Genomic DNA, 18,262 nt, shown 5'->3' on the forward strand with positions numbered 1-18,262 from the left:
TAACAAAGTAATTCTAAAGTGTATATGGAAGAATAAACATTTAGGTATAGCCAAGAAAAATGTGGAAACTTGCCTTAGCCCATTTTAAGATGTATTAAAAAATCTGCAGTAATTGAAACAATGTATGACTGGTGCCACAAAAGGCAAACTGAACATTGGGACAGGAAAAACGAAGTCCATAAAGAGAGCCAAACACTTCTATGAATTTAGTATAAAATAAAGTGACCTTTCTAATCGGTGGGAAAAGAGTAGATTATTCTTTTTGGTATTGAGACAACTGGCTCACCCCTTGGAAAAACAATTCAGTTCAATTTTTATCTCACACTTTACATCTAAACAAATTCCAGATGAAAAATTTAAATGTGAACATGAAACTATAGAAGTTTTAGAAGGAAACAAAAATAAATATTTATATAATTTTCCACTGGGGAAAATACTTTTAAGCATAACTCTGCAAGGAGATACCACAAAGGAAAATTTGAATGGTTCAAATACACATTTTAAAATTCTTTAAACTTCCCCCCTTAAAAAAAATCTGAAGGGAAACAGAAAACCTGCTAAATTATTTTTAAGATGTATAACAAATAAAGGGTCAATAACTTTAATATATAGATAGGTCTTAAAATCAGTAGAAAAGACGAGCACATCAATGGATAAAAGATAGGAAAAAGAAATTTACAAGAAAAATAATGGCAAATAAGCATATGGTAAATGCTCACTGTAGTCAAGGAAATGCAAATTAAAATAATCTATCAAACTGGTAAAGATTAACAGAAATACAATGCCAGTATTGGCAAAGATACAGGGAAAGAAATATTTTCATTCATCATTGGTGAGAGACCATTAAAGATCACTGAATCTTCTGGAAGGCCATTCCTGTTTTTTTTTTTTTTGGCTGAGTCACACAGCTTGCAGGATCTCAGTTCCCCAACCAGCGATTGAACCCAGGCCCATCACTGAAAACCCGGAACCCTAACCACTGGGCCATCAGGGAACTCTCCAGGAAGGCCACTCTTAGATCAACTGCTTTTATACATTTTTGACCCAGAATTTCAACTTCAACTTTATCAAAGGATGCTAGAGAATGTTAACAAAGCTGCAAGATGTTCATCATAATATTGCTTTATGATAGCAAAAAGGAAAAAAAGAGACAGAGGAGGGAGGAAGGAATGAATTTGAGATGGAACCAAGGAAGGAAGCAGAGAGGAAAGCAAGTAAACAAATTGAAACATCTAGGTGGTAACATAAATGTTTTGCAATTGATAGTGTGTTATATAAATTATATTCATGTTTAAATAATTAATATTGTGAGAAAGAAGAGTAATTACTTATGTGGGAAAAATGTTAACAGTACTGCTTCACATGTCGAGAATAAGTTATGAAACAGTGCCTAAAAGCTGCTCCTGATTTAGACACATACATTTATATGCAGAGGGAGAAATATGAAAGACACACATCCAGATGTTAACAGTAGTTACCTCTGAATGAGTCCACTATGAGTTTTTACTTCTTTCTGTCCATCTAAGTTTTCTATGATCATATGTCCCTTCTGTCATGAGAAGAAAAAAAAAAGACAGTTATTTAAATTTTTGTTTTAAAATTCTTGTTAATTATTTAGGCCAAGCATGCATCTTAAGTGTAGCATTTAGTTGGTTCTCCAGTTACCAGGCTGAACTACTACTCCTGGCCAAGAAAGTATCTTGGAAATCTTCACACAAACTTTATTTATTCTGGCTACACTTTTTCCTACTTCAGTATTCGGTGTATCGTGCCACGAAAAGATCCACTTTCAATTGGAAATCCATTTGTAGAGAGATTAAAATGCTAAAAAGGATACACTGAGGTAGGAGCTGAGAAATGATCTGTTTTAAAGAACAGTAAATAAAAAATGGATGGTTTTACTAATACAATAATGAGAAACTTGTTAGACTCTCCTAGTGTTGCATGGAGACTTATGAGGTATGACCAGAAACAAAAGAAACTGATTTTTAGCAAACTTACTAAAATTCAATTGAAGGGCCATGTGAAAATTCAGCCTCTTGGTTTTATAGGCACATTTCTTTTCTGATGCAGGATTTTATTTCTCAGCTTGAACTTCGATCTTATTCACAAGGCATGGCTCTGGTTCACTTTTGGTTCACTCTCAAAGAATAAAACATTGCCCCCTTTGAAGATATTTTTTTCAAACTGAACATCAGTCCTGAAAGCAGCTCTAAGAGAGTTTCAGAGAGGGGCTTCTTCCCAAGGGGATGAGAGACTACACTCACTCAAATATAAACGTTCCAGTGTGTTTGTTGTTAGAAATCTGTCCAGCTATCCAGAAACTATACTTTATCTTAGAAAACATCTGGTCCTCAGGACTGCTTTGGGCCCCTTAAGGAGATCATCGAAATGCACCTATGGTGACAGCTGGGGAGAGAGAAGGAGAAAAATTTCCCAAACAAAAGCCTGTTGTTTCCTTTCTCACTGGTTGGAATGTTGCATCTATTGGTCAAAGGTACTAAGCGCAATTTGGATGCATCCTTACTTAGGGCTTGATGTCGTATGAAGATAATAGAATATCACTTTGTGCAACTCGGAATTAAATGATACAAAGGGGCATCTTGTCTCATAATTCTTTTTTTTTTTATTGGAGTGTAGACTGTAGTTGATTTACAATGTTGTGTTAGCTTCAGGTATACAGCAAATTGAATCAGTTATACATATACAAATATCCACTCTTTTTTTAGATTCTTTGCCCATACAGGCCCTTGGGCTTCCCCAGTGGCTCAGTGGTAAAGAATCTGCCTGCCTATGCGGGAGACGTGGGTTCAATCCCTAGGTCAGGAAGATCCCCTGGAGAAAGAAATGGCAACCCACTCCAGTATTCTTGCCTGGGCAATCCCATGGACAGAGGAGCCTGGTGGGCTACAGTCCATGGGGTCTCAATGAGTCGGATGCGACTTAGCAACTAAACAACAACAGGCCATTACAGAGTATTGGATAGAGTTCCCTGTACTATATAGTAGGTTCTTGTTAATTATCTATTTTATATATAGAAGTATGTATATGTCAGTCCCAATCTCCCGGTTTATCCCTCCCTACCCCTTATCCCCTGGTAACCGTGTGTTTTCTACATCTGTGCTTCTACCTCTGTCTTGTAAGTAAGTTCATTTGTACCTGTTTTTCAAATTCCACCTATAAGTGATATCATATGATATATGTCTGTGTTTGACTTACTTCACTCGGTTTGATGATCCATCCTCCACTCCTGCTTCTTAATCAGGCCTCATATCAGAATCCCCCAGAAGCATCATCCAAGTAATGACAATTACTGATTGTGAGCACCTGCCTGGTTTCCTTTCTAAACTAGCTCCTTTCATCCTCCCAGCAGCCCAGTGAGGGAGGAGTTACTTGTATCCCCCTTGGCTGACAAGGGAACTGAAGCACAGAGAGAAACTGCACAAGGTCACCCAGGTGGCCAGAGGTTGCAGCAGTGTGGACCCCAGGCGGTCTACTCCAGAGGCTCTTGCCCGCTTCTCTATGTTGCTTCTTAAACACCGATCCCCTTGGGTCCCCGGGTCCCTGATCCTGAATGCCCACATCACTCTGACATGTGCCTGATTTGAAGACACCGATTCCCACAGCTTCCCCTCACTGTAGAGACAGGAAACCTCAGCTCTGAGAGATTCAGCTACTTGCCTGAGGTCATGGGTTTGTTAGTCAAGACTTGAGCTCTGGTTCAAGGGGAAAAAAAGCCCTGGACCAGGGGACGGACAGCCCAGGCTTTAGGTCAGTGTATGCAGCTGAGTGTGAACACGGGGAAGCCACCTCTTCTGGTTCCCCAAGTGGCCTCTCTTTCTTACACTCTACGGGCTTTCCGTGTATCTGCTCATGTTTCCCTTTGCCCCTGCTCTCAGAGGGAGCTTGGGCTTCGCCCAGTTGTTTCTGAAATGGCTCCTGCCAAGACTGTGTTAGTCCGTGTTTCTATCTTTCAGATCCAGACAAAAATATAGATAAGTGGAAATTTACTGCAGTTTTGCTTGGTCAGACAAAAACCTCAGGAATCTGGGATGAGTTGGGGATAAAAGAGAAGTTGCCACCAGATGTAACTAACTGGTGAAGACTTTCATTTAGAGGCAAAAAAAGTTTCTTCCAGGGGCAATTTGACACAAAATTAACTACAGCAGTGCCTAATAGATGGTCAAACTTGACATTGCCCCTGTTCTACCAAGGGTGCAATTGCTTCCAAATGAAAATTGGAAGCTGCCTGCGGACTCTGGCACCCAGTGAGCTTCTCTGAAGTATGATTAAGAGAAATTTGCTTGTGAATGTCCCTGAAACTGCTGTTAAGCCAGTCCTGTTGTCTCAATAGGGGAAGTTGGCAGCCCCTCTATTCCGTTCCAGATAACTGGACTTTTGCAGTGCCTTTCCTCATGGAGCACTACTCCTCTGTCATTTCAGTAGGATGATGGAAGAAAGAGTAGTTAACAGAGATGGACCAGACTCATGCGAACTCCAAGGAGGCTAATAAGCTATGCCCCCTTCAAATTAACATTTGAAATATGTTAAATATTTGCTCCACATTCATTTAGAGGAAGAGTTGGGTGCTTCTGAGGGAAAGGAAGAGAGCGCTACTGATGTATCTTTCCTTCAAGCAGTTCAGCTCTGGCCCCTAATATGCACACCACAGCAGCTTAGTGATGTCCACTGTGACTCAAGTGTGTGCCTGAGGTCTGCTTCCCACCTCTTCTCTGCATTTCTCTATTAATTTGTGTTCTTTAAGAGCAGTCAGCATTTGCCATAGTTCATGGTCATGATCCTGTGATAGATATTGATAGATAGTCGCTCTGTCGTGTCCAATTCTTTGCGACCCCATGAACAGGGTCACCAGGCTCCTCTGTCCATGGGATTCTCCAGGCAAGAATACTGGAATGGGTTGTCACTCCTTTCTCCAGTGGATCTTCCTGACCCAGGGATCAGGATCCGGGTCTCCTGCATTGCAGGCAGAGTCTTCACCGTATTTTAATAGACTTGTCCCTCAATCCCAATTCCAAAGGTAAACCCTTCCAAACCTAATTGTGCACAGCTGAAAGACTTTGTGTCAGTAGACACATACCTTGTGCATGAATCCTAAATTGTCTTCCGCCAAGTGAAAACAAAACTTTAAAAAATATATTTCTTAGAAAATTACAGCTGTCTCAAGGGCACCAGTTTTCTGACCTCAAGCTTACAAATTTTTTAAAGGTTGATGCTTTGCTTATAAGATAATTTGTTAGTTTTGTAAATGTCAACAGTCAAGAATTTTTGGTCTAGATTTATTGAGAGGAGGAAACATTTTGCCAGAGCCCTGAGCCCCATTATCTTCATTTGGTTTTCTTGCAATACCTAAATCTTTCCCTATTAGCTTTGGATAGAGATGATGCAGAAGACTATAACATTATGTACAGTATGATTCCAGTTATGTAAAAAATAATATGCATAGAAAAAATTCTGAAATAGCATGCCCCAAAGCATTAACAGTGTTTATCACTGAAAGTTAGGATTGCCGAGGATTTTCATGCGTTTTATTTTCCTCTCTGTATTTCTCAGACTTCTCATGCTTACCATGTATTACTTTTACAGTCACTAAAAGTAACAGTAAATATGAGCTGAAAATAATCCTGAGAAGTCAGACTAGCTGTGCTAAGGACCCTAAAAGCTGGAGAGTTCTGAGGCACAGAGATCAAGCCCCCAAAAGACAACCCGTGAGCAGCAGCTGCTGGCTACTATCCCTGGGCTTCTCTGGGAATGCATTCATGGTCCCTCACCCTTTACTGCCTCTCCTTCTGGCGCCATGATGTAATCTTGATCCTCCTGTAAACAGTGTTCAAGATAACCCACTTCATTTTTTTCCAAGACTGCACTTAGCTCTCTGTCCTACCCTGGTGTTTGTAGGTAAGGTGTTCTGATTGCAGCCTTCCCACCCATATCAGCTCAGAGCTTCAGCAGCAATCTAATCCCCACTTCTGGAGCACCCCCATTTCAGTTGTAAAGCCCCACCCAGCAGAATGGCTCAGGTGTCACCTACCACCAGGCAAACCTGAATCCATCAAAGCCTGCATGGAAGAATTTACCAAAAAACACTCTCTTCATTACTCTAACCAGATGCCTTCCAATGGCCCTCAAGCTGTTACTCCCTCACCCTCCTCTATGCATAATCCTTTAACACCTCTGAACTTTTCTGGACATTCTGTCAGTACCCCAGGGGGAACTGTGAACTACCTAGTAATATCTCCAGAACCCTCTAAATGGGCCAAAACCATGTGTGAAAGTGTTAGTCACTCAGTTGTGTCAGACTCTTTGCAACCCCATGGACTATAGCCCACTAAGCTCTGTTGTCCATGGAATTCTCTAGGCAAGAATACTGGAGGAAGTAGTCATTTGCTTCTTCAGGGGATCTTCCCAACCCAGAGATCAAACACAGGTTTCTTGCATTGCAGGTGGATTCTTTACCATCTGAGCCACCAAAACCATGGTAGATATTATACCAAGATTTCTAACCTTGGTACTACTGACATTTTGGGCCAGATAATTCTTTAATAAGAGGGAGAGGAATGCCTTTGTATTGTAGGCTACTTAGCATTGTACATGGTCTCTACTTACTAGATGCCAATAACATGCCCCTTCTGGTCTGACAATCAAAATTGCCTCAAACATTGCCTTTCATCCCCTGAGGGTCAAAACCACCCCCATTCAAGGACTGCTGAATGCCTTCTTGTCATACCTACACGATATAGCCTGACACAACCTAGGAAATAAGTTCTGCAGGACCTAGTCAGTTTGTATATACCCTCACATCTTGTGTTGTACAGGTACATCAGGCTATGAGCCCAGAAGTACCCCCACTTTAGTAGTCACAGTTGACATATGTCAAGTGCTTATTAAGTGTTCAGTATTTAATCATATCATCTCATTAAATGAGTGAGTATGAAATCAGTATTATTGCATCTTACAGGTGAGAACTCTGGGTTATGGATAGGGTTATACAGTCTGTAGGTAGCAAGCTGTGATGGGGCTCCTGCCAGGGACCAGGCTATTCATGTGCTCGTGGTTCCTACTCTAACCTGCCCAGAGAACAGAGAAGAAAACCAAAAGGTATATTCTGGACACCTTAACACACAGGTACTAGGGAAATAGTCATAGATAGACCCAGGAAACTTACCTGGAACCCGTTGGCCAAGCTCATCACCTGATCTCATAGTAACTAAGCAGTGAGGGCTTCCAGAGAAATCTTGCAACAACTCCAGACCAAGAGATGGGTGGATAGATATGGGTCATGTCTGAGGGAAAAAAAATAGTGGCCAGACTGGTTCTTCCATATTAAAAACATGAGAGAACATTACAGCAGATGTGTATGTTCTGAGGATCATTCCCAAATTGGCCCCACCCTCCTATGCTTCACTACTGGCTCTTCCCATTCTGTGTTGACTCTTCTCATTGCTCTGACCACAGAAAACCATTGTTTAGCCTTTCCAAGTAGAAGCTTCCCTCTCCACTTTCAAAATCTCTGCAGGGTCCCCTTCAGTAGAGTTCAATGACTTCTATAAGAAGAATGCGTAGGTTTGTTACCAAACCCGTCTATGAAAAATCTTCCAGTTCAGGGTCTGACATGAAGTTCACGTGCCTAATAAATAGCTTCTTTCTGCTCTAAGCAATGGATCCCATTCAGCTTTGCAGTAAGACCCTCACATTTGTGAATTTTCATTGCATGAGTCCCATTAGAGCAATCAACCACCTCTTTTCTGGCTGGGACCTCAGAAAGCTCAAGCCAGATGCCTTGAATTTCATCAACTTGGAGTCCTGCAGAGTATCATCTTATTTCCAGTTTTTGCTCAGTATTTTAAAAGTCTAATTTTTTAAAAGCTGGTTACTTTTCAAGTCAGTGAAAAGGTAGAAACATTTAGTCTAGCCTGTCTTTTCTCCCTTCATTCAGGGACACATTACCCAACCAGCTGATAATTTGGTGCTGAACAGTTATACTTGGCACAGAGATGCCACAAAAATGTTCCCTAGACCCAGGGAAGATGGGGAGAAAGAGCAGGGTGAGCTCATTCAGTCCCTAACCTCCACTATTTTGTCACAGTAGGAATGTAAACTCTACTTTGGAGCTTACATCAGCTTTTGGAGGGTTTCAGCAAGCTCCCCTAGATAAGACTAAGAGTTATTTTTCTTGTCCTTTTGGCCAGAAATAAATATTTATATCAAGAAAGGATTGCCAAGACTTGGAAAGTATTTCAGTTATTTAATCAGCCCTATAAAAGGATTCACTGTGATTGGTGTTTGAATTAGCTAATAAATTTTAATCTTGGTTTTATCCCAAATCCATTAGACAGTCACCAACTGCAGCTAAGAATTCTGGAAACTTCTTAACCAGTCTGAAAAGAATTACATTGATCTGAGATCAAAACCATGTACACATTTGAATGTATGGTTTTGAGATATGGGTTAATTATAGTAAGTCAGGGTCTCCCAGAAGACACTGGAACCTTATCACAGAGCTTCTCAACCCTGGTTGCCTCTCATGGAAGACAAGCCTCCTAACATTATTCAACCTCACCCATGGAGAATCTTGACTTTTGCCTCCACAGCTGTCAGACTCAGCTCTGGGTACACTTCAGGCCACATCATAAAACTAGCTGTGAGAGTATGACAATATAAAATGACTGACTAGTTTAAATTATATCTGTAAAAAAACTAGCTGAGTTGACTATGGGCAAGTCATTTCAAGAAAACCTGGGTTTGATTTCCAGGTCTTTTATTCATGTTACAACACTAACTCAATTAACCAACTTCTTTGAGACTCAGTTTCCCAAATTGTAAATTAATAATAATAATAATGTCAAATGAGACCATAGGTATATCAGTTCAGTTCAGTCACTCTGTCATGTCCAACTCTTTGTGACCCCATGAACTGCAGCATGCCAAACCTCCCTGTCCATCACCAACTCCAGGAGCTTGCTCAGATTCATGTCCATCGAGTCAGTGATGCCATCCAACCATCTCATCCTCTGTCGTTCCCTTCGCCTCCTGCCTTCAATCTTTCCCAGCAGGCAGGGTCTTTTCAAATGAGTCAGGTGGCCAAAGTATTGGAGTTTCAGCTTCAACATCAGTCCTTCCAATGAATATTCAGGACTGATTTCCTTTAGGATGGACTGGTTTGATCTCCTTGCAGTCCAAGGGACTCTCAAGTCTTTAGTACCACAGTTCAGAAGCATCAATTCTTTGGCACTCAGCTTTCTTTATGGTGCAACTCTCCCATCCATACATGACTACTGGAAAAACCATAGCTTTGACTAGATGGACCTTTGTCGACAAAGTAATGTCTCTGCTTTTTAATATGCTGTCCATAGGTATATCAGTTCAGTTCAGTTCAGTTCAGTCGCTCAGTCATGTTTGACTCTTTGCGGCCCCATGAATCGCAGCACACCAGGCCTCCCTATCCATCACCAACTCCCGGAGTTTACCCAAACTCATGCCCATCGAGTCAGTGATGCCATCCAGCCATCTCATCCTCTGTCGCCCCCTTCTCCTCCTGCCCCCAATCCCTCCCAGCATCAGGGTCTTTTCCAATGAGTCAACTCGTCACATGAGGTGACCAAAGTACTGGAGTTTCAGCTTCAGCATCAGTCCTTCCAATAAACACCCAGGACTAATCTCCTTTAGGATGGACTGGTTGGATCTCCTTGCAGTCCAAGGGACTCTCAAGAGTCTTCTCCAACACCACAGTTCAAAAGCATCAATTTTTCGGCGCTCAGCTTTCTTCATAGTCCAACTCTCACATCCATACATGACCACTGGAAAAACCATAGCCTTGACCATAGGTATATAGTGTTACACAAAATCAGTATAGAATAGATATACATATACATGTATGTATAGGTATAAATATGTGTGTGAATGCACAGGTAAATATATATGCCTGTGTGTGTGCACATATGTACACACAAAACACATTCACTAAAACTTTTCATTTTCCCGGGAATTTCTAATAAAATCACATTCCTTCTCAGATGGGACTGCTGCTGCTGCTGCTGCTAAGTCGCTTCAGTCGTGTCTGACTCTGTGCGACCCCACAGATGGCAGCCCACCAGGCTCCCCCGTCCCTGGGATTCTCCAGGCAAGAACTAAGACCCAGCCAAAACTCAGACTGGGACTTGAACCCACAGTTCCTGACTTGGGAATGGACTAGAATCCATTGTGTTTTAATTGAAACTGTTTACCTGGCATCCAGACTTAATGAAGCTCAGGTTCTTTTGCCATAGAAAGAATTCAGCATGAGGTAGAACAATAGGCTAAGAGTGAGTTTATTAGCATAAGATGCTTGTTAGAAATAAGCAGGCAGGCAAGGGAGTGCAGCCCTGAGAACAAAGAGGGCTATATTTTTATAATCAAAAAGTAGGGAGGGGAGAAGACACCTTCTTCCTCATTTGGAGTAGACATCAGGCTTACATCATTTAGTTTCTCCTTTGTCCCTATATGGTTTAACTGGTACTGTCATGGTGCTATTTAAATCATATGTATATTAGCAAAGGGCTTCCCTTGTGGCTCAGTTAATAAAGACTCTGCCTGCAATGTGGGAGATCTGGATTCGATCCCTGGGTTGGCAAGATCCCCTGGAGGAGGGCATGGCAACCCACTACAGTATTCTTGCCTAGAGAATCCCCATGGACAGAGTAGCCTGGCAGGCTACAATCCATGGGGCCACAGAGTCAGACACAATTGAACGACTAAACACTTATTAGCAAAAGGGTGATGACATATACTAACACATGTTGATTAGTCTTACGTTTTGATATAACATCCCCTTCACTTACCCTTTCACCTAAATTCTTGTCTTGGCTACATGCAGAAATGCCAGTCTTCCAAGGACCATTAACTCCCTGACTTCGGGTAACAAGATTCATATCAATTGTCTTATGTTAAAACTCTCAGGATTTGTGGCTTGACTGTGCCTGGCACTTGAATGTGCCTGGTCTTCCTTCAAGACAGAGTAGATTGTTGCTAGGTGACTGGATTCTTTTCTTGAGTGTTCATATGCTCTCAGCAGTCTCCCAAACTCCCTTAAAATTCCCTTTCTATCTTTAATCCCCTAGTGGGATTTCTAAACTATTTAATTATCCTACTCTATTCTTATCACTAATGCCTAAAAAGATGTTTGATAGAACAATGTAATCAAGCAATTAGGCATTTTGAAATTTTAAATTTTCAATTCCTCTGATTTTAAACCACACATTTAGTTTCCAGTTCATTTTAAAGGCTTGGATACCCATGTAATAATGCGAAGTAACATTTACTGTGGATGGAGGTTCGTGACATTGTACAGGAGACAGGAATCAAGGCCATCCCAAGAAAAAGAAATGCAAAAAAGCAAAATGGCTGTCTGAGGAGGCCTTACAAATAGCTGTGAAAAGAAGGGAAGCGAAAAGCAAAGGAGAAAAGGAAAGATATACACATTTGAATGCAGAAGTTCCAAAGAACAGCAAGGAGAAGGAGAGATAAGAAAGCCTTCCTCAGTGATCAATGTAAAGAAATAAAGGAAAACAATAGAATGGGAAAGACTAGAGATCTCTTCAAGAAAATTAAAGATACCAAGGGAATGTTTCATGCAAAGATGGGCTCAATAAAGGACAGAAATGGTAGGGACCTAACAGAAGCAGAAGATATTAAGAAGAGGTGGCAAGAATACACAGAAGAACTGTACAAAAAAGATCTTCATGACCCAGATAATCACAATGGTGTGATCACTCACCTAGAGCCAGACATCCTGGAATGTGAAGTCAAGTGGGCCTTAGGAAGCATCACTACGAACAAAGGTAGTAGATGTGATGGAATTCCAGTTGAGCTATTTTAAATCCTGAAAGATGATGCTGTGAAAGTGCTGCATTCAATATGCCAGCAAATTTGGAAAACTCAGCAGTGGCCACAGGACTGGAAAAGGTCAGTTTTCATTCCAGTCCCAAAGAAAGGCAATGCCAAAGAATATTCAAACTGCCACACAATTGCACTCATCTCACACGCTAGTAAAGTAATGCTCAAAATTCTCCAAGCCAGGCTTCAGCAATACGTGAACCATGAACTCTAAACCAGCTTGAACCAGATGTTCAGGCTGGTTTAGAAAAGGCAGAGGAACCAGAGATCAAATTGCCAACATCTGCTGGATCATCAAAAAGTAAAGAGAGTTCCAGAAAAACATCTATTTCTGCTTTCTTGACTATGCCAAAGCCTTTGACTGTGTGGATCACAATAAACTGTGGAAAATTCTGAAGGAGGTGAGAATACCAGACCACCTGACCTGCCTGCTGAGAAACCTGTATGCAGGTCAGGAAGCAACAGTTAGAACTAGACATGGAACAACATACTGGTTCCAAATAGGAAAAAGAGTACGTCAAGGCTGTATATTGTCACCCTGCTTATTTAACTTCTATGCAGAGTACATCATGAGAAACCCTGGGCTGGAAGAAGCACAAGCTGGAATCAAGATTGCCGGGAGAAATATCAATAACCACAGATATGCAGATGACACCACCCTTATGGCAGATAGTGAAAAAGAACTAAAGAGCCTCTTGATGAAAGTGAAAGAGGAGAGTGAAAAAGCTGACTTAAAGCTCAACATTCAGGAAACTAAGATCATGGCATCCGTCCCATCACTGCATGGCAAATAGATGGGGAAACAGTGGAAACAGTGGCTGACTTTATTTTGGGGGCTCTAAAATCACTGCAGATGGTGACTGCAGCCATGAAATTAAAAGACGCTTTCTCCTTGGAAGGAAAGTTATGACCAACCTGGATAGCATATTAAAGAGCAGAGACATTACCTTGCCAACAAAGGTCTAGTCAAGGCTATGGTTTTTCCAGTAGTCATGTACTGTCATGACAGTAGTCATGTGAGAGTTGGACTATAAAGAAAGCTGAGGGCTGAAGAATTGATGCTTTTGAACTGTGGTGTTGAAGAAGACTCTTGGGAGTCCCTTGGACCACAAGGAGATCCAACCAGTCCATCCTAAAGGAGATTAGTCCTGGGTGTTCACTGGAAGGACTGATGTTGAAACTGAAACTCCAATACTTTGGCCACCTGACGCGAAGAGCTGACTCATTTGAAAAAACCCTGATGCTGGGAAAGATTGAGGGCAGGAGGAGAAGGGGACAACAGAGGGTGAGATGGTTGGATGGCATCACCGACTCAATGGACATGGGTTTTGGTGGACTCCAGGAGTTGGTGATGGACAGGGAGGCCTGGCGTGCCGCGGTTCATGGGGTCGCAAAGAGTCGGACACAACTGAGCGACTGAACTGAACTGAACATTTACTAAATGTTTCTTGAGTGCTAAGTAATGTACTTCCATGCACTCTTGTACTCCCCACACAACCTAGTGCAATGATGTCATCATTACTGTTCACAGATAAGGAACTTGTCCTCAGTCACACACTAGTCACAGGACCTGGGATTTGAACCTGCATCTGTTTGACTCTGGAGTCTGCCGGGCACTGTGACCCCTGTACTCATCTCCAGAGCTGCTCAGATCCCAAGCCTGGGTGTCTGATGGTTTGGTGTAAGGACACTCATTGATCCCCAGATCCTGATTTAAGTCAAATTTCAGTTTGATTATCAGACTGTTGTAAGACAGATGCTTTGAATTCACCTATGTCATGGGTATGCACTGAATTTGGAACTATCTTAGGTAAAAAGCAAGGACATTTATATTTATAAATCATCTAAAAATTCCCTTAAGGCCTGGTTTCAACCCCCTCCCGTCACTAATTTCCTCCCAGCTCCTGGCTCCATCTCCCCCGCCCACCTGGTACTAACAAGCAGTGAATGGCCGCCAGTGGACACAGGACCAGGGCCCTCCACCGTCCTCCAAAGTGGATGTTGCCCCGTAAACAACACCACACCACTGGTTCTGGCAGAGTTGGCCCTGAGGTTGGCATGGCCCCTGAGCCAAACGTGGCTCAGCCTGAGGAGGAAGGCTTTGGGCCCTGCTTCCCAAGTGGACGTTCCAGGAAGGAGTCAGATGATCATCAGAGTTATGGAAACCAAATGGCCCTCCTTTGTTTAGAGAGAAAGAAAAAAAGGAAAAAAATCACTCATTTTTGTGGTAAAGTGAAACCAGGCTCCAAACCAAACAATCTCTCTCCGAGCCGAAAATGCCAGCTCCCCAGAGCAGGCCCACAGCCTGGGACTCCGATGAACTGGTGGGAGGCGGTGCCACGGCCTTCAGCCACGTCTCCTCGGGCTTCTCAGCGGCGAGGGTCTCCTCTGCTCTGCTCCTGAAATAGCTGGTCTCCCCTGCAGGAAAAGAAAATGAAAGGAGGGGGAAAGTGAGAAACGAGTCCGCTGGAACAAGGCTAACCAACCAAGGCTAACGGAGACAACCTCCAACTCTCCCGCCTTTCCGGCTGGGAGGGAGGAGAGGAGCTGCTGGGAGAGCGCGGGGGTGGGAGCCTGGGCGGGGGCCTGGGCCTGGGCCCGGGCGTGTGGATGTACTGCGCCCCCTTCCGCTCCCCCCGCAGAATGCAGCCGGGAGTCACAAGGCCTCCTGTGGCCGCGCTGCGGCGGGCTGGTGGCTCCGTGGGCAGGAACCCGCACTCCCAAGTATTACTAGAGCATGTGCAGCAGCCAGAGCAAGTAAGTATAGGTTGTCACTGGCCACGACTCTCGCAGGCTTTGTTTTTCCTCTAATACGAGCTTTTCCTGGAACGGAGAGGCCCTTGGTGTGGACCCGGGAATCCAGTTCTAGTCCTGGCTTTGCCTCTGACTTGCTGTGAGATCATGGTTTACTACAGCCTCTCTGAGCCTCCATTTTGCATCTGGAAAATGAGCCCAGTGAGTCCTGCCTTGCCTTGGTTCCCAAGGTCATAGTGAGGGGATATCAAGCCTGGCTTTTATCCAGAGGTGGAGGCCAGACTGCCCACGGGCTGATGTTACAAGCCCTCTTGTGTAACACTTGGCAAGTGTCTCCATCTTTGTCTGTTCCTCACCTTTACAGGAAGGGAATAGGGACTTCCTGGGTGTCCCCGTGGTTAAGAATCCTCCTGCCGGTGCAGGGGACACAGGTTCAATCCTTGGTCCAGGAACTAAGATCCCACCTGGCATGGGCAGCTAAGCCCATGGGCCAAAGCTAGTGAAGCCTGCGGGCTCTAGAGCCCGGACTCTGCAACAGGAGACACCACGGTAAGAAGCTGGAGCACTGCAACTAGGGAGTATAACCCACTCGTGGCGAATAGAGAAAGCCTGCGCACAGCAACCAGAATCTCCTGCAGCCAAAAATAATTTAAAAAATAAAGTGAAGGGAATAATAGCCTTCCCTGGGTTATGTGATGTGTGTGATGCACTTAGAGCACACAGCACGCCCCAGGTCTCACTGTCATCGTCACCATCGTGGACAGAAAAGCATCTTGAAGATAATGCCCATTTCAAGCCCTGTGTGATCTGCCTCTGTCCTCATAGCTTTTAATTGTTCTCAACACACTCACTATTCTGACAATATTCCATAATCTGCCAGTGCCTGCGGGCTGTGTGCTCAGTCCCGTCTGACTATTTGTGACCCCATGGACTATAGCCCACCAGGCTTCTCTGTCCATGGCATTTTCCAGGCAAGAATATTGGAGTGGAAATCTTTTTCCTGCTTCAGGGTATCTTCCCGACCCAGGGATTGAACTTGCATCTCCTGCGTCTCCTGCATTGGCAGGCAGATTCTTTACCACTGAGCCACCCTGGAAGCCCAATCTGCCAGCATTCATTCTAAATGAGGGGAAACTCCAGTATCTTCCTGTTACACTTAAGAAAAGTCCCCTGAACCCACCATGATCTACAAGGGCTTGATCATCTGGCCCCGCTGCCTTTTCTAGCCTCATATTTTATCCGCTGTCTCACTGAAATCCAACAGCCTTGTCAGCTTTCTCCTAGCTCCTGAAGGCCTGGACTCCTTCTTGCCCCAGAATCTGTGCAGGTCCACCTCTTTCCCACCCCATTTCCTCTCCACCTGGCCTCAGGTCTCAGCTCACAGAGCCTTTCCTCAAGGAAATGTTTCCTGACCTTCCAGACAAAAGTCTGCCCCCCTGATTCTCCTTCTTTGTACTGAACACAGTTTAATTAAGTATGTGTAATAACAGCATTTTTTGTGCTTTGTTGTACTTTCCTCATGATTTCTCCTCCTCCAGAACTCCTGTTCACTAGCGAAATCCAGTGTTCATTTTATTTCCTGTGTGAAGCCCTCCCTCAAGCAGGGTTACTCATTAGAACTCTAACTGAAGTTTTGATTTAGTAGGTGACCTCTGTCTGGAAGGCATAAGAGTGCCTGCGTTTTGTTCAGCTAATTATCCCTTCTCCTTAGGCTACAGACCCAAGGAATAACAGGAAATAAATGCCACTTATTATTAGCAAGTTCAATATCTGATGTCCCCAGGGCATAAATCTTACCCACATCCCTAATTCCAATAGATAACTAAAACACTGGCCATTAAAAAAGAAGTGAGAGGCTTTGTCTACTGTGTTCCATTCCAGACCTAGAGTAATGCTTGGCACATGGTAGACATTCAAGAGAATATATTTTTAATAAATAAATGTGTTTAAATAAGCAACAAGGATATGTTTTACAGCACAAGAAAATTTAGCCATTATTTTGTAACAACTTTAAATGAAGTATAATCTATAAAAATATTGAATCACCATATTATACACTGGAAAATAATATAGTATTGTAAATCCACTCTCCTTCAATTAAAAAATCTTGTACTGAAGACTAAGATTAAATAAATGTAATATTTTTACTGCTTCAAAAAATTGAATGTGTTTAATAACTATCTCCCCTGCAACTTCTATAAAATCCATGAAAGCAGAGACCAGGTTTCTCTTCTAAAAGCCTGTGTTTCTAGTTCATAGTAGGTCTTGAATAAATATTTGTGGAACGAATGACTTGGAATAATCTCCCTACCTTTTCACCACTTGATGGTCTCCCTAGACATCAGGGGAAACTGTAATTGGCCATCTCTTTTTCCTCCTTCCATGGAGACACAGTGCTTAGAACTCAGATGTGTCCTCCAGCTCCTATCTCATGTGGGTCTGGTCCTTAAGTCCTATTATGGAGGGCACAAAGCTTCCTAATCTCCACTCAGGCAAGTGTTTAGTGTCAATTGCATTTAAATGTCATTAGAGACATCAATTTCCTATCAAATGCAACAGCAGCATAGCATCCTTCCATTACACATGGATTCCTTTCTGTCTTCTAGGCATTTGTATTCACAACTTGATTAAAGGGGCATATTTATTCATCTTCATATCACCTACAGTTCCTACTACAATCTTTTGAACAAAGAATGCACCCAATAAATGTTGAGTCATGAAAGAACGACTACCATATGCTGAGTATAGTAACTTCTCAGCCCTGCTTCTGGCCCCAGAATCTGAGAAACGATGAAGTTTTTAAGGAGTTCCAGATTAAAGCTGCTTAAGTTTTTCCCTGGACATCCATTAGGATAAGAAAAAGAAATCCCTCAGCTCCAGATTCCACCCCCCACTTGAATCCATCTTTCATAACTACATTTGCTAAAACTTCCAAAATCATCACTTCAAGTTTTTCTCCAAAAACCTCCAAAGTTCTTTTCATAGCCAAATAGGCTTAGGTCCAAATCCCTCAGTCTAACTCAAAGAACTTGGACCAAACATTTTCCTATACTGATCTTTTCAAGTCCTCCTTATGTCCTACCCGGAGCATCCCTTTTGTTTGCTCTGCCTTTGCTGTTTGCCATTTTTCCCACCAGAAATGCATCTTCCCATCTCTCCCCCGAAACTCAGCTGCTGTTATGTTCCCTGTGACCTCATCATGTCACCCACCTAGAGGGAGCTGCTCTCTGTCTTCTGAAGCCAAATGATATTTTGGCTTAGCTACTTCTTGTATCTGTCAGCAAATTTTTTTTTTAATTGAGATATAATTGATATTTATTAGTCTCAGCTGTACAACATAATGGTTCAATATTTTTATATATTCTGAAATGATCACCACAATAAATCTAGTTAACATCCATCACCACACATAGTTATAATTTTTTCCTTAGGATAAGAACTTTTCAGATTTACAAATCTTGTAAACTTTCAAATCATGCCGTACATTGCATCCTCATTACTTATTTATCTTATACCTGGAAATTTGTACCTTTTGACCACCATACTCATTTCACCCACCCCACCTACCCCTGCCCCTGGTAACAACCAATCTATTCTCTGAGTCTGTGAGTTGTGGTGG

General features: G+C 42.7%; 1 protein-coding gene across 1 annotated transcript in view; it reads left to right on the forward strand.

Annotated features, from left to right (window-relative positions):
* ANTXR1 (ANTXR cell adhesion molecule 1) overlaps positions 1 to 18,262 on the forward strand; it is a 252,763-nt gene that overhangs the window by 95,849 nt on the left and 138,652 nt on the right. The window lies entirely within an intron of this gene.

This window comes from Cervus canadensis, chromosome 5, assembly GCF_019320065.1.
Source record: "Cervus canadensis isolate Bull #8, Minnesota chromosome 5, ASM1932006v1, whole genome shotgun sequence".
Lineage (NCBI taxonomy): Eukaryota > Metazoa > Chordata > Mammalia > Artiodactyla > Cervidae > Cervus > Cervus canadensis.